Raw genomic sequence first — 5,863 nt, forward strand, 5'->3', positions numbered from 1 at the left:
AAGGTCCCCATGGTGTACTCATACGCCAAAACAAGTAACAAGCTGGGTCTCATTCCTCTGACCCTGAAAGAGCCTCCAGTTCAGCATTGTTGGAAGGATGAGTAGAGTGAGGCTTCTAAAATCTCAGGGCTTGGACAAATGGAGAGGTTACTGAGACCGTTCGAGAAATTCGACGATCAACGGGATGATGATGATGATGATGACGACGACGATGATGATGAGGTAAATATTTCAGCCCCCTTTACCCCACTATACACACAAATGATGTTGTTCCTTTTGTTTTGTACAGAGAGCAAAAGGTATCTCTTCCACAATTTTCCTCTGCCATACAGTAGAGACTTAATCTGTCTTCCTTAGTGTTGGGCTATTTGAAGAATACATTTAGAAAGCTTTCTTTAGAAAGTCTATCTAAATCCATATACCTCCCACATACCCAATTCACAGTCAAAATAAAATACTCTAGGTCTTCTCCAAACTAAGAGCAATGTTGCAACATAAAGCCATTCTCTGAGTAACGAGGTTATAAGCAAATTGAGGTCATTTTCCTCTGTTTTTCCCTCTTCCTCCTCATCCACCTCCTCCTCCTCCTCTTCTCCTCCTCCTCTTTCCTCCTCCTCGTCCTCATCAGCTTCCTCCTCTTCCTATATCTCCCCATCCTCCCTTTCCTTCTCCTGCTTCTTCTTTCTTCTTCTCCTCCTCCTCCTCCTCTACCTCCTCCTCCTTCTTTTCTTCCTCCTCTTCCTCCTCCACCTTTTTTTCTTTGCAGTTCTCAGATCAAACCTCAGTACTCAAGCATTTAAGGCACTGGCTTTATATTGAGTTATGTCCAGCCCTTTTCTCTGACCTTAGGCTTTATATCTAGCTCCCACCACAATTCCAGCATCATGTCCATCATGTGCTGAATGAATAAATCTCCCTTTAGAAAGACTAGATACCAGTCCTGTCATGCGGGACAAGATAGTTTTTGTGTGCTTCCCCTAAGATCTTTGTGTGGATATGCATCACATCTTTCCCCATATTTATAACAGTATTCCAAACAAGAGCTTTTACTCGTTCAGTCCTGCTTTTAAATCGCAGATGATAAATGACTTAAAGGATGGAGATATACAATGGTCTACAGGTTTCTCGCTACTTAGGACAATGTGTCTGGAAGAAAAATAAAAGGCACTTAGAAAATGACTGTACAATAAATAATTTGGAAATGTCAGCTTTGCTTTTTATCTCCCAAAGCTGCAATTCATCCCCTAGACATGTATTTCTCTAACTCCAGGCGTAATCCCAGATCCTTAGGAGGTGGAGGAGGTGGTACATTTTGAAGACAAAAGAGGAATGGGTGTCTGGTAGGGTATGTTCTTGAGCAAGAATTTACAAACAGCATCATCCTCAGATCAGACACAGGAACAGAGGGGACTCAGAAAATGAGGAAATGTTTTCAAAGAAGTAGACTCAATACATCAGCAGTTGTTATTTTCAACGTGATTTTGTCATAAAGGACAGCTGCTCTGCCAGGTTTGGGGAAAAAATGTCTTCCACTGACAAGGTCATGGCATCTTCCTGGATCTGGCACAGAATATAAAGTCTGGCAAGGCTGATTTCTTAAAGTGGATTATGTGGACCCTACACAGAGCCATGAATCATGACTACATTTCAAACTTTTATACCCCAAAGCCCTGGTAATATTTTTCAGAGGGCAGCCACCTCTGAAGTCCCAGTTTGGATATGAATATTGCTTCATGATTTTAGTCTAGTACACAATTTCCATACTGGCATTTCCTATGCATGTCCAGCTATAATTACAAATTTTTATCATCATCGCCTTAAGCATATTGATATGGGAGTGAGAAAAATTGACCTATGGCCAAAGTCCATTACCAGAAACTGGGTGTGTAAAAAATGATGAATAAATGAATTAATCTATTAAAAAACACATGAGTAACTATATTAAATTTGATGTTTTATTTTTGTCAGTTTCTAAATATTGTTTGAATTAATACCCTTTGATTAAAAACTGGGATATAGTGAAAAGCTATCTAACCATTTTCCAGAAAAGCAGTGACTTATCCAGACCACCATATAATGGTCTCCAAAATCCATTCTCCCTTATCTAGATTTCTGTTTAAACTTGTTAGGTTTTCTTACCTCAAACAGGGCGATTGGATGCAGAATAATAATAATAAAAAAACAGCAAGGTTTACACATAAGCCAGCCAAGATAGCTCTTGCTCACCAAAGTGATCTATTCCAGAGTTTGAAAAATTGCAATATTGTTTTATCATCTACCTATCTTCTACACCTTCTATTCAATATAGTACTGGAAGTACTTACCATAGCAGTTAGGCAAGAAAAAGATATCCAAGTCATCCAGATAGGAAATGAAAAGTCAAGCGATAACTATTTGCAGATGACATGATATTATACTTAGAAAATCCTAAAGACTCTACAGAAAAGCTCCTAGAAATAATAGATTTGTATAGTAAAGTGGCGGGTTACAAAGTCAATGCCCAAAATCCATGGCTTTCCATATGTAAGCAATGAAAGAGCTGAAAGGGACATTAAAGATTTCCTCTTCACAATAGTGCTTCAAAAAATCAAGTACCTTAGAATCAGCTTAACAAAAGAGGTGAAGAACCTGTACAAAGAAAACTACAAAACACTATTTCAGGAAATAAAATGGAGACACCTCTCCTGCTCATGTATCAGGAGGGTTAACATTGTCAAAATGGCATTGTTCTCCAAAGCATTATACATACAGATTCAAGGAGGTCTCTATAAGGATGCCCATGACATTTTTTAAAGAAATAGACAAAACACTCCTGAAATTCATAAGGAACAATAAATTCCCACTAATAGCTAAAGCAATCCTTGGGAAAAAGAAGATGGGAGGCATCATGCTCTCCAACTTTAAACTGTACTATAAAGCAGTAATAATTAAAACAGCACGGTATTGAAATAGAAACAGACTCACAGATCAATGGAATAGAGTTGAATATCTAAGACAGACCCTTGAATACATAATCACTTAATCTTTGATAAAGGAGCAAGAAATGTGAAGTGGAGCGAGAAAAGCCTCTTCAACAAGTGATGCTGGAAAAACAGGACAGCGCTTACAAAAAAAATAAGCTCAGACCACTGTCTAATACCAGGCCCCAAGTCAGATGAAAGTTGATTAAATACTTCAATATCAGACCTGAATCCATAAGGTACATGAAGAAAAATGTGGGCAGAACCCTCCATGACATTGAAGCACAAGGCATCTTTAAGAATGAAAGCAATTGGAAACAAACATAAACAAATGGGACAACATTAAACTAAGAAACTTCTGCATTTCAAAGGAAACAGTGACCAAAATTCACTGAGAGCCCATGGAATGGGAAACAAAATTTACCCAATACCCATCAGATTAGGAGTGAATATCTAGGATGTATACGACACTGGTAGAACTTTACAAGAATAAAACCTTCAACCCCATCAAAAACAGGGAGAGGAAATGAATAGAAACTTTCTCAAAAAATGAAATACAAATGGCCAAAAGGCACTTGAAAAAATGCTCTATTTCACTAACCATCAGGGAGATGCAAATCCAAAAACAATGAGATATCATCTCACACCACAGAAACTGACACATTAAAATGAACAAAAACAACCATCGCTGGCACGGATTGTGGGGAGAAAGGGACTCTCATTCATTGTTGGTGAGAATGTCGACTGATCCAGCCCTTCTGGAAAACAATATGAACATGCCTCATAAAACTAGAAACTGAGCTTCCATATGACTCTGCAATACCACTTCTGGGAATATATCCCGAAGGTGCAAAGAAGCACAGTAGAAATGACATCTGCACCTGTATGTTCATTGCAGCACTGTTAACAATAGCCAGAATCTGGAAACAACTCTCGTGATTGAGAACAGATGACTGGTTAAAGAAACTTTGGTATATCTGCACCATAGAAAGCTATGCAGCTATTAGGAAAGATGAAGTCATGAAATTTGCCCATAAGTGGATGGACATGGAGAGTATCATGCTAAGTGAAATGAGTCAGAAAGAGAAGAACAGACATATAATGACTGCACTCATTTGTGTAATATAAAAAAAATCATAATATGAGGTACTGGATTGATAGCACAGCGAGTAGGTCATTTGCCTTGCATGCGGCCAACCCAGGTTCAATTCCTCCATCCCTCTCGGAGAGCCCAGCAAGCTGAGAGTATCTCACCCTCACAGCAGAGCCTGGCAAACTACACGTGACATATTCGATATGCCAAAAACGGTAACAAATCTCACAATGGAGACGTTACTGGTGCCTGCTTGAGCAAATCGATGAGCAATGGCATGACAGTGATACATTGATACAGTGATACATAATATGAGACTAACCCCCAAGGACATTAGAGGCAAGGACTAGGAGGATTGGTCTATGGTTGGAAGCCTGACTTATGTACTGAGGGAAAAGGCAGTTGAGAAAGAGAAGGGACCACTAAGTCAATGATGGTTGGAGGGATCGCTCAGGAAGGAGATGTTTGCTGAAAGTAGACAAAGGATCAAACGTGATGGCCTCTTCAAATCTGTATTGCAAACTATAATATATAATGTCCCCAAACAGAGAAGGGGTAAAAAGGAAAGTGTCTGCCGTAAAGGCAATGGGTGGGGTGAGGTGAAGGTGGTGGGAGTGATACTGGGAACATTGGTGGTGGGAAATGTACACTGGTGGAGGGATGTGTTTTTAATTATTGTATGATAAAACTCGACCATGAAAGCTTTATAACTGTATCTTATGGTGATTCAATTTAAAAAAAGAAAGAAAGAAAAGCAAAACAGAGGCAATATACATTTGGGGATTCATTTCCAGTTTAGTAAAGTTGAAGATGATCTGAAATTCTGCCTACAGCAAGGTGGACACTAGGAAAGAAATTGTCATACTTAATTCAATCAGTTATTAATTTCTAATACTGTTGTTATGGTAAAATATGAAGAGGATATAGAGAGAAGTGAGAGGACAGAGAACTTGTGATTCTTTGTCTACTATTTTCCATACACAAGAACATATGTATTTCAATACACAAAAATCTGTAATGATTTAGATCTACAAAATATAGCTCAATATGGAATACGGATATGGATACTTAGATATGATATATGGATATATAGATAACTTTAATATCAATATAGCTATCTAGGTCTAGAAGATAAGTAGGTAGATGATAATTAAAACAACGTAGCAATTTTTCAAACTCTGGAATAAATCACTTTAGTGAGCAAGAGCTCTCTTGGCTGGCTTATGTGCAAATCTTGCTGTTGTTTTGAACAACTGGTAAAGCATTTTGACCTTCTTTCTTAGGTGAAAGGGGTACGAATTTTAAACGACTTGACAGGGGAGCCTGAAGCAACGTCAACCCTAGGCCAGAGGCGACTAGGTGGGCGAGGAATTCTTGATTTCAGTGAAGCCATTGCCTGCCAGGGCTGAGAAGAAAAGAACCCCGCCCCTCCTGACAGCAGACTTCCCTCTGCCTCGCTGAAAAACGTGAGTTTCTGGGACCCTCCCTGTCTTCCCATTCCCAGCTGCCAACCACGGTCATGGGAAGTTAGAATGAAAATGACCCGCGGGACTCGGTGGCAGAGACGTGCCCGTTCCGTCAAGGCGGGCGCTTTGCTCAGCCTCGGTGCTTGCCCATGGGCCAGGCTGTGTTCCAGGTCACCAAGCGCTGGTTCCGCTGGCACCCGCACTCGCCCGCTCCGGAGGGCACTGTCCCAGGCCGCAGCTTCAGCCCCGCTCCACTCTGACGTCTGCTCCCGAGCTCTGACGATCGCCCCCGCCAGCCACCTTATAAAGGGGACTTGTGCCAACCCCCGGGAGCGGCCGCCACC

The sequence above is a fragment of the Sorex araneus genome, chromosome X (genome assembly GCF_027595985.1).
Source record: "Sorex araneus isolate mSorAra2 chromosome X, mSorAra2.pri, whole genome shotgun sequence".
NCBI lineage: Eukaryota > Metazoa > Chordata > Mammalia > Eulipotyphla > Soricidae > Sorex > Sorex araneus.